Below are 12,365 nucleotides of genomic sequence, written 5' to 3'. Positions count from 1 at the left end.
GGGTAACACCAACCTATCAGTAGCTGTTTGCCTTACCCTTAACCAGGGACTTTCCCTACAGGGATGGCCAAGAGGAGAGCTAGACCCTTTCCTAGGACATTTCATATGGGGCTGGCATTAGGGCTAGAATCCTGGAGAGGCAGTCTGATATACAGGGAAAGAATCTTGGCCGTGAAGTCCAAAGACATTCCTGACACTTTCGAACTGTGTGGCCTGGACAAGCCATCAGATTTAGAGCTACAAGGAAAACTGGGCTAATCCATTCCCCTCATTTTATGGAAGAGAAATGCACAAATTTGTCAGTCTAGGGACCTCCAGTCCCTCCTGTGCAGATCAGCAGAACAGGTCCTAAGGAACTGCCTTCCACCCACCAATAAGTGACTTATCCGTGGTCATGTAGCTAGAATGCCTCAAAAGCAGGATTCAAACCCAGTTCTCCCTAAGCCAAGTGCTCTGTCTGCTATACAAGGCTTTTTCCACAGTTCATCAAACTAGAATCAAAAGACAGTCCATTCTGCAAATGAGAAAACTGAGGCTCAGCGAGTTGGTGACCTGCCTAAAGTCTAAAGGGTAAGAGACCTTAGAGGCAGGATTTGAACCCAGGTCCTCTTTGTCAAGAGCCAGTGAATGCTCTTTCCACTCTACTGTGTCCCTCATCACATGAGGAAACTGCTGTTAAATGAGACCCAGATTCACACAGGAGGTAAGTACCAGGGTAGGCATTCAAACTCACATCCTCTGGTTCCAAATCTCGTTCTTTCCAGGAGCAGACCAAGAACCCCAATATGTCAGAGTTGGAAGAGATGCTTCCCTTTCTGGAGGAAGTTAACCTGGAAAACCCTAAGCTTCCACCCACTGACCCTGATCCAGACAGAGGGAATTCAGGCAAAGGGCCAACCATAGGGCAGGCAGGGGGCCAAGCCAATCATCAAACCCTCTTCCCTTTAAAGAAGAAATGGATCAGCATTTGTGAGCTTGCAGGAGAGCAAACGCTTTATCACACAAAGCTCACTGGATTTGAATTTACTGCTGAGGAGCTCAGTCCAAACCCCCACCCCACCCTATTTTGTTTTTTTTAAATAATTGAGACAATTACCTCAGAGGAGAAAGAAGGGGAAGGGATTTGCCAGGGTGACACTAACTTGCTCGTCGAGCTTTGCTGAAGACACTGCTTCCTTTGTAAACTGAAGGGGTTGGTCTAAGGCCCTTCCTAGCTCTCAAAAGTTCTGTGATCTAGGGAAGGGGGTTTGAATATTCAGAGAAGGCTTCAGGAGGCAAAATGGAGGTGAGTCGGTTCATTCTTTATGTTCACAGCAGCCATGCTCTGAGGGCTCCACAGCTCACGAGGTTCTTTGCCTGGATTATCTCATTCGATCCTCATAATACCTTTCCATTGGTCAATAATATTACTAACTCAAATTTATGTGATGCGTTAAAGTTTTTAAAGTAACAAGACTTCGACGTAAATAGCGCAAGGCCCATTTGTATAGATGAATAAACTAAGACTCAAAGCAACACGTACAGATAGATCATACCAGCTACTAAGGGGCAGAACCAGGAATTTTTCCTGCTGTCCCTGTTCCAGTGAGACTGACACAAAACCACTTAGGGAGCGATTCTGAAACTGACAAAAGCCGCTGCCATCATGTTTCTCTCTGTGTCCCCAGTCTCTCTCTCTCTCCCTCTTTCTCTCTCTCTCTCTCTCTCTCTCTCCCCATTAACATTTATATGCCATAACTTCAATGAATGGGCATACCTCAGTTTTCAGTTCCTTGATACCACACCAAAAAAGCTACCATAAATATTTTTATTATCCGTATTTTATAGAGGAAGAAAGCAAGGTACAGAGAGGTTGTGCCTAACCCAAGGTCACACAGTCAGAAAATGCCAGAGGGTTTTCTGACTCGAAGTTTCGATCACTGATGGATGAAGGACCCACACTGACTTTGAAGTCAGTGAAGTCCCACCCTGGGATGAAGTCCCACCCTGAGCAGGAGTTAGCCATGATAACAAAAATCCCAGATCCTTGAATGAACTTACATGAGAACTGTGCAGACATATGAACTGAAGAAATGAGGACGAATATAAACATGAACTATAAATCAATGAGCACTTACTGAGTGGTCACTGCGTGCCTGGCACTATGCTGAATCTTGGGGTACAAAGAAAAGGCAAGAACAGCCACTGACACAAGGAGCTCGTGTTTGGATTGGGAAGACATGAATTTAACAAGGTACAAGCAGGGGAAATAGAAGGTGATCTCAGAGGAGAAAATAAGACAAATGTATTAAAAGAACAAAAATGAATGGATGAAAAAAGACATCAGAGTGAGGGAGCACCTGGGGAATGGTTATAACTATTTTGTAAAAATTCATATAAATAGCTTTAAATGTACATCTAATTTTTTGGGGGGGGCATATGTTTTAAGTGTATGGTGAAGATAATTCTGTAATCACATAATAAAACAAAAGCTCTTTGGGGAGGTGGGGCCCCAGCACTAAGGGGGACCCCCAGGGCCCTGCTGACGGAACTTCCCTAGACAGAAGGAAGTATGGACGCTCACCAGTTAAGCTATCACTTCAGCTCCCCACTTCCTGACGCTTGTTTTCCCAGGAAAGCACAGGCATGTGAATTTGACCCAAAAGTGCCTTTCAAGGCCAGTCACAGACGTTGCCTGACTACAGCTGCACTTTTGTCCTCTGTGGAGACGTCACCCACTCAGGTTCAACCGCAGGTTGGAATTCTTCACATTTGAAGAACTTATGTTTTTTGGAGTTGTTTATATGATCAGCTCCTCTTCTGGGAAGCAAATCAGAAACTGGAAAGAGATGCTATATTCTGTGATGGCCAAGGGGATGGATGGAAGAAAAAGATTCCCATTGAGAGGGCAGCTCCAGGGTAAAACTCCCCCCCACCCCCGCAACAGCCTGTCATTCCAAAGCTAATTGTCAGCAATGCTTCGAGGGCTGTGCAGAGGGCAGGGGAGTCTCTGTTTATGGACACTTGTTTCTATTGCACTGACCTTGAGCAATTCTGGTCACTCTGGTGTCAGTAAATGACAGGGTCTGGGAAAGCCTCCTGCCCAAGAACTTTTCAGGATAATTTCCCAGAGATTCGGCTCTTCCATGAGCTAATTGTTCCATCTCCTGGCTTGGCCTGCTTCTCAGAACATCAGTGCTGGGAGGGCCTTTAGAACCCAGGATGTCAGAGCTGGGAGGGCCCTTAGAGCACAGAATTATGTCAGACCTGGAAAGAACCTCAGAAGCCCTGTCCTTCAACCCACTGTTTACAGATATGACAACTGAAGCTCAGAGAGGGGGGCAGTGACAAAGCTTGGAAATATCGGACACCTAACTCACCTAAGAGCTGGGACTATCTCCAGTCATCCTGATCTACATCTGGTCACTGCACCCAGAAGGCTCTGAAGGAGAAAGTGAGGTTGGTGACTTTGCACAACCTGCACTCACTGAAATCCAATTCGCTTGCAAGTCATGGCATCACCTTCTTGAGATCATAGTCCTTTACCAGAGACAGCAGCATTTGCAAAGTTCTAGGCATTTGGAGAATCTGCCCCCTCCCATCCCTTGATTCCCAAAGTCCCTTTCCCCACCCCCCACCCTCTCAACTTCTAGTGAGTGGGCTTTTCCAGTCAGATTGTTCTCTTTGGTTGAACTCCAAGTTCAACCAAATCTTGTCTAGTCTATCCACTACCCTTTGCTCTCTACTTTGAATTCCCCCAATTTCTGTTTACTCTGTTTAGTGTATGTAATCACTATCTGAAAAAAATAAAATAGTGAGTGCGTGTGAGTGTGTGTGTGTGTAAGTATATGTGAGTGCGTAAAAGCACGGTGACTTTCACATAGCAGCTATGTTAGTAAATGCTACCTAACTTGCCGGCCACCAACAAAAACAAATCAATAGACAAAATAAGGAGTAAAATCCTCCACCAAGCCCTTGCTTTTAATAAGGCAGAACCCCCAAAATGAGTGAGGAACATGGTGTCACACACTTGTAATGCTTGCCACTAGGAAAGGCAGACCCCACGAATTCCTCAAGCTCATTTGTAATGAAGCTGAAACTGATCAAGTTGTGAACTAAGTCTGGCATCAATAGGGCAAGCCCCCCAACCCCAAATGGGAAGCCACAAGCTGCCTAAAAAGGGGTGAACCAGCCCAGCCTGGTGTCAGCCAGACCAGAACCAGTCTGTCCAAGATGAGGGGCCCAGAAGTTTTATTTTAACTGTTTCTGAGGCAACCAAAGCATGAGTCCAGGACTGGAGCAAGAACAAGGGCCAGAGGACTCCAGCAGATGATGGGGGAGGGGGGCCCCTGTGTCAGGCTCTGGAGAAATCTCTGATGGCACCTAGTCCACTCCCACTGACACTGGGAAGTCCACTTGGCCTGGTTCTGAGTCCAGTCCAACTTCTGATGGCAATTTAAAGGTCAACGCAACAGGAACCAGCCTGTAACTGGTGCATGACCAGAGTTGAACAGAGCAGGCTAGAGACAGGAGAGTCAAGAATCCAACAAGTTTAATTTCAAAGTGAGGGAAAGGACTTGCAAACAAGAAGGCAGATTAGATACATGTGCAGGAGCCCTTCCCCAAGTTGGAGGGCCAAGGCAGTGTGGGGAGGTCTCAATACTTATGCCATAATGGCCTTGCAATGGTACTGTATCCCTGACAATGTGACAAGTTTGATTCATAGCAGGTCTTCAGGACCGCAACACGGTAATTGCTGGGAAACAATTCTGGGATTTTGCTGGGGCTGAGATCATCCAGAGGGTGAGCACCAAGGACTGTTGCTATGTCAAGCTCAGGGCACAGATTGCTTTCTGGGTCTTAGTTCTGGAAAACATGTGTCTCCTAACATCTTAACACTGGAAAAAGCAGCTCAGCAGGGGGTGAGCACATGAGTGACCACTGCACTTCTAGAACCAGTGACATAGGGTCAAACACAGCAGCACCAGTAAGAACCACCAAAAACTCTATTCTGTGTCTTCCATCAGGCCTGCCCAAAGCTCTGCCACCCCCTGGTCCATTTTTCTTCCTTCTTTGACCATTTAAAAAAAAAATACATAGGGATGGTCGGGATGTGTATTGAAGCAGCCCCACTGGGCTCACTCTCATCACCTCTACTCCTAGAAGCAGCTAGGTGGTGTCATAGTGTTCAGAGTAAGTGGCTTGGAGTCAGGAAGACTTGAGTTCGAATATAGCCTCAGACACTAGCTGCATGATCTTGGGTGTCTGTCTGCCTCTATTTCCTCATCTACAAAATGGGGGTAATAACAGGAGGTATCTCCCAGGGTTGTGAGGATCAAATGACATAATGGTAAAGCATTTAGCACAAGGGCCTAGCACATAGGCTCTATAAACATGTTAGCTATTTATCATTACTTGTGCTAGACAGATAAGTTCTCCAGAGGCAGGTAAACTTGAGGAGCTGGACTATAACATTGCTGATCATAAGCCCCCATCCAGAGGACTCTCTATTATCAATCAGAATCAGGTTCCCAAAAAGGGATTCCTAAGAAGATACAGCAAGGGGGAGTTGTTACAACCCTCCCTCCCCAAACAGGTGCACTCTCCCCTTACATACATACATAAGGTCCCTGGGAAAAGTGAGCTCCAACTTGAGTATAGTAATGTTAATGAGGCACAGCTATAGAGAAAGCATGTGACCAAAAGGTACTTCTCATCTCCTGTGGCCCCTTTTTGTGGAATCTTCACAGACCTCTATTGGACTGTAAGGATCGATGCCACAGCCAGCACCTCTCTTACCAAGACAGGTCACGAGCCTTGAAGCTGCTGCCATATTGAGAGGAGGTCTGCAGGCATTTTCTTGTCATCAGCCTCGGCTCTTCCCGCAGACTCTACTAATGGACTCTGCTTGCCAGAGGGATCTTTGATCTCCTGATCACCTCAGTACTTCTTTATCAGAATATTCATTGACCTGAAATGAAGAATAAATACAAAAGAAACAGACACCATATGTACTCATGGACACAGAGAAATTGGGTGAAAGAGAGGGCAGCTGCTTTTGCCCCTGGCCCAGCGGTTCAAAGCAGTTATGCCTTTGCCAGTTAGGAAAAGAGACAAAAGAACCCAAGGAGGGGTGGACTCCAAGGATTGTGTATGAACCCTCAGCTCTGGCTCAGAAACTCATGAGTCAAAAGTCCTTCTGATTCCACAACCAATGAGAAAACTCTTCATCACAATACAGTACTCCCTAAGTCACTGTGGAAGCAGGCAGAGGATAAATGTGCATGTTCCAATGAGACAGCTAGATGGTGCTGTGGACAGAGCTCTGGGTTCAAGATCTGAGTTCAAATTCAGCTTCAGACACGTATTAGCTCTGGGATCTTAGGCAAGTCGTTAACTCTGTTTGCCTCACCTTCCCTATCTGTAAAATGGGGATAATAATATCTTCCAGGATTGTTGTAAGGATCAGATAAAGCAGTATTTGTAAAGTGCCTGGCATGTAGTAGATTCTATATAAATGTTAGCTATTATTATTATGTTCTAAAAACTGATACAAGGCAAGAAAATCTATTCCTGCTTCAAGGACTATCCACCCAATGGCTGGCGCTTCCACACAAGACAATTCTGATCCTGCTTCTCAGTCTTACCGCATGTTACATCTACTCATAAACTCAACATTCCAGGTGAACCCAATTATAGTGTTCCTTACTGCCAGCTTGATGCCTCTGGCCTTTGGGTTAGGGGAGAGGGGTGAGTTAGTGGTACAGTGGATAGAGCAATGAGCATTGAGTCAAGAAGATCTGAGTTCAAATCCAGCCTCAGACATCTCTTAATTGTGTGACTCTGGGCAAGTCACCTGTGCTTACCTCAGCTTCCTCAACTATAAAATGGGTATAATAACAGTACTTACCTAGAAGGTTGTGGGGATCAAATGAGGTAAAGCACTTCGCACAGTACATGGCACATAGTAGGTGCTTAATAAATGCTTATTCTCTTCCCTTTCCCTTGGGGCAAGCTGTCCCCCAGTCCTGCGCCCATTGTGATGTGGACTATCCTTAGACCTAACAGCTGAAACTTTCATTCCCTTCAACACCCAGCTAAGGTTTCACCTGCTTTGTGACGTCTCCTATGATCATTTTCGCATTGGGGCTGTTTTCCTTCTCCCCAAGTTTTCCTAGAGCACTTGATCTGTCTCTTTTGCCCCCATCACCATCTGTCTTTTTATCTGCACACTAGAACACACAGTTGCTTCTCAACTCACTGTCTGGGATTTCTTCCCCTTCCCACCAGCTTGCCTTGCTCTCTTCCAGATGAATGTACTCTGAGACCTGTTCACTAATTGTTCAGTCCTTACCTGGGATCATCATTTCTTGAGTGAGCTCCAGCCACCCTGCTCACTTCACAGCTGGCTCAATTCACCAACTAGATGCCTCTTGGACATCTTGGACCAGATGACCCATAGACACCTCAGACTCAACGTGTCCAAAACAGAACTCGTTGTCTTTCCCCTCCAACCCTCCCCTCTAACTTTTCTATTACTGTATACCATCGTCCCACTCATTCAGACTCAACCAGTGCTGCTGTCCTTGACTCCTCACTGACATTCACTACACATATCCAATGTGGTGCCAAGTCTTGTCATTTCTACCTTTGGTGCATCTCAGATATGTACCTTCTCTCTATTCATACAGCTGCTCCTCTGGTACAGACTGTCATCACCTCATGGCTGGATTAGTACAACACCCTTCTGCTTGGTCTCCCTACTTTGTGTCTCTTCCCATCACCACCCCCCAATCTATCTTTCAACTACCAGTTATTGTTCTAAAGCACAGATCTCATTCTCCCCCACTCTGTCTCTCCCCACTCTCTTCTCCCTCTGTCACACATACACACACAGTGAATCCCTGTTACCTCCAGGATCAAATCTAAAATCCACTTTGGCATTTAAAGCTCTTCTTACCTTATTTCTCTCCATGTATTTGTTGTACAACTCAGTGAAGCTGGCCTCACCCAGTGTCTCCCATCTCCCAACCCAGTGCCTTTTCCCTGACTGGCCCCCAGGCCTACAATAATCTCCCTCTGCACCTCTGCCTCCTTTGGGACTCAGCTCAAGTTCTACCATCTACAAGATGCCTTCTTTACCTGGTGTTCTATCTCCTCCTCCTACCTCCGCTGCTGCTTTCCTTTGGACTGTATCTTATATATACAAACTTGTTTGCAATGATCTCCCTCATTGGAGGGGCAGCTGGGTGGCTCAGTGGATAGGGCGCTGAACCTGGTGTCAGGAAGACCTGCCTTCAAGTCCAGCCTCAGACACTTAGAAGCTGTGTGACCCTGGGCAAGTTACTTAGCCCTGTTTACCTCAGTTTCCTCATCTGTAAAATGAGCTGGAGAAGGAAATGGCAAACCACTGCAGTATCTTTGTCAAGAAAACCCCAAATGAGGTCATGAAGAGTCAGACATGACAAAGGATTGAACAACCACCCTCATTAGAACGTACTCTTGCTGAGGGCCAAGATCATTTTTTTGCCTTTATGTCTCCAACGTACAGTGTCAACACTTAACAAACACTTCTTGACCAAGCAGAGATGTTATGAAAGCAGATACCATGGAATTTGAGAATAGAATGGATCTGGCTTTCTTTATAGTTCCAGCGTTCAGCATAATCCTTGTCCCAAGGTAAGAGCTTAACAAATGCTTGTTGGTTGATATACAAAATGCAAATGAGGAATCGAGGATCACAATAGGTTCTGAGCCTAGGTGAAAGGGAGGGGGGTGGTGCCTTGGACAGTAATAGAAAAGCTGAGAAGAGGGGAGAATTTGGGGGAAAACACAGTGAGTTGTTCTGAACAAGTTGAGTATGAGATGTCCATGGAATATCTAGTTCCAGGTGTCCAAGAGGCAGGAAACCAGGTAAACAAGATGGCAGGACCCACATAGGAAGCCGATATTGCAGAGAGCCTGAATGGAGCTAATTTATGTCCACACAACAGTGGCAGGGCCTGCCCTGCAGCCTGTGCACCAGCAATGCTCCATCCCCAGGGGAGAGAAGGCTCAATAGGTGTCTGTGCTGAAGCAGGAAGCAAACAAAGGTTATGTGGATAAGCTCGTTGTTCACGATCCACTGACTGAAAGCAGTAACACAAAAACTCTCTCCACATGGACTCTTGGGCCCAAGCCAGGGCTGGAGGTTCAGAGTTCATCCTCACCCTTCACAAAGGAGAGAAATCAAATCAACCCAGAGCAGGGGTGGTGCAGAGTGGTTCTGGGAAGGAGAGACTTTTGTTTACTGGGAAAGAAGGACGTGACAACATACTCTCCTAGGACAAGGAGATTCTTTCCTTCTGGTTCCCTGCGATTCAGAGTCCAAGGCTGCCAGAGGAGAAACTGCCTTCCTAGGCTACACCTCCATTGACCTCTGCCTCACCCCTATGTTCCTATTCTGCTCTTTCCTCCAACCTCCTTTTCTTATTAATAGACTGTCCTTTGTATCATCATCAATCAACAACAAACTTTAATCAAGTGTGCCAGGCACAGAGCTAAATGCTGGAGATATAAAGACAAAACAAAAAACAAAACAGACTTCTGCCCCCCTGCTTCCCTTCCACTACCTTGCATTCAGGGGAACCTGACTCTCCCCAAAAGATACAGCATCCCTGGCTGGATGTACCTTCTTTCATGTCATCACAGGGGCTTTGGTTTTCGTTGCCTCTTTCAGATACTGCCTCTGTCATGTTTCAGAAAGCTTTCCTCATTTGCAGTTATTGGTGATTGCACACACACACACACACACACACACACACACACACACACACACACACACACACACACACACACCCACCAGCTCATTCCTTTCCTTTCTCAAGGAGTTGAGCATCTACCTGGTTCACTGTCTTGCCCCTCACTGGAAATCTTTGAACAGAAACCAGATGTCTACTCTCTTACAGTGAGGATTCTTTTTGAGCTAAGCATTGGACTAGATGGTTGTCCTTCGTCTTCGAAGAGGCCCAAAATGACATCACCATTGTAAAGTGAAATTTCAGTGTGTCCAACTATGACTGATCAGACCAATATGAGCTCGGAATGCTCTACCACAGGTTTGGCACAGATAGTCCATATGAATATTTGGGGTGGATATTCCAAATTTGCGCATCCTGCATTTACTTTGTGCTGCCTCAATTCTGCTTTGCTCAAAGAGCACAGCACCTTTTCTTATGTGGGCACACCATGCTGAGTGGTCCTGTGCCAGTGTCTCCCATGTTGCACAGTCAAATCATGGTGGGAGCATAGGCACTGTTGATGGTGGCATGGAGTTTTCCTGCGAGGGGCAATTGCAGTCATGAGTCTGTCATTCACTCATTTTGGCAGGCATACCAACTTACTGATTAGATTAGTTCTGATTGCAAAACCCACACCAGTTTCATGGAGCCCTCCTTCTCTGTGCCCACTCCAGAAAAAGGTGTATCCAGCTCCAACTTCAGTAAGGTGGTCTTCATTTGCCAGCCTTATTTCACTCAGGGCTGCTATTTGGATGCGATACCTGTTGAGTTCTCTTGCAACAAAAGCAGTTCTCCTTTCAGGTCTACTGGATTTTGTGTTGTCTATTAGTGTGTGCACGTTCCATGTGCTGATGGTGAGTGGAATCGTCTTTGCAGATATTTTCATACATTTTTTTGTGTTTCGACCACATAGTGGGATTCCCCACCTGCCACAGTAATCAGGCTGGGTTTGGGTAAGCAGACAATGTTTAGGGCACCTTTTCTAGCCCTATTCCTCACACCAGGAGGTGAGCAGTGCAATCCTTAAAAGGCTGCTCAGACACCCAAGGGGGTTGCCAAATCCCTCTGCTGCTTCCAGTGAGAAACAACCCTATGGCTGGGCCACCTGTGTACAGGGTCATGCTTCATCACTTGCCTGTCGCCACAGGATTTTGAGACATAATAGTGAAATGATATGGGTGATGTCTTTTGATTCATGCGTAAATTGGATTTAAGTGAGGCAGAGTTGCACGAAGTCATCAGCCTCGCTCTGTCCTCCAGAGTCATCATAGTTCAGTGGCAGGACAGAGTCAAGATGGCTGGCAATGGCTCAGGATTCAGTGGATGACCTTGGCATCTTCAGTGTCTAACCAAGCTATAAGCACTCCATATCGCCTGCTTCATCTGCCTTCATGGCTGTTGGAACAAATCATTCTCATCCGCCCACTCCACCAGATAAAGTCTTCACATGCTTGGAATAAAGACTCTCCTAATTCACCAATGGGTTTGAGAACCCTTGGTTACCCTCAACCTGGTTTGGCCCGTCTGCCGAAACAATTTACTGGGGTGTGGCCCCTGTATATGCTCCAGCTTCTTGGAGCCACAGGTGAGTTAGGTGAGACAGGTGGACACCAAAGCAGTTATCACACCAAAGGTACTGGTCCTCCCTGAACACACCCTACACCCTGATCCATTGGACTAGATAGCCAACTTTCAAATACTGCGATTCTTCTCCACAGCAACTCCTGGTCTTGTACCTGGGGACTTCAGTCTACATGTTGGTGTTCACTCAAACATCCTGACTTCCCAGTTCATCCAGCCTCAACTCCAGTAGTTTTCACTTTCATGGCATGCTAGCCACACAAAAGGATGGTCACACCCTTAGATCTCATCATCACCCATAACTCCTCATCCTCCATGACCTCAACTTCTGAAATTCCTATTTGATCCCCTCTTACACTTCCATCACTCTCACTCCTTTACTCCTCCTAAACTTGATCTTTGTCCTCATAACCTGTATTCATTTCTCCATCTCGGCTTCCCCATATAACACCCATCCTCTGACCTCACCTTCCCCCTTTTGGAAATTCCAAAATTGTAGTTAGCCAGTTCATCTTTACACCATCCTCTATTCTCAAATCACTTGCCTATTTGTCCTATCATCACTTATCCTTTGCCAAGTCCCAACCTAGGGTTACCCTTATCGACATTCTCCAAATCTATATGTGGTCCCAAACTCTCACATACTCTAAGGACCAGCCAAATTGGTTTATTTACCATTCCTTCCATATAACATCCTATCTCCTGCCACCATGCTCTTGTACAGGCCTTCCCTGGTACATAGAACATTCATTCTCCTCATTTTTGTCTTTGGAATTCCTTGCTCCCTTTGAGGCTCATCTCAAATGCTACCTCCTGCACAGGGTCCTCCTGATCCTCTCTAGTCTTGAGGTTCTTAACCTTTCCCCTCTCACCACCCAAACCCCTTTGTATTTACTTATCTATAAACTTTTTGATTTCTCCACCCCACCTCCATCCCTACTGCCACCACCACCACCACCACTACCTACCTACCAGGCTCCTTGAATTCAAAGATTATTTTTTTTGTTTTTCTATTTCCAGTTCCTA

Source organism: Notamacropus eugenii, chromosome 4 (assembly GCF_028372415.1).
Source record: "Notamacropus eugenii isolate mMacEug1 chromosome 4, mMacEug1.pri_v2, whole genome shotgun sequence".
NCBI lineage: Eukaryota > Metazoa > Chordata > Mammalia > Diprotodontia > Macropodidae > Notamacropus > Notamacropus eugenii.
Note: the sequence above shows the minus strand (reverse complement) of the source record.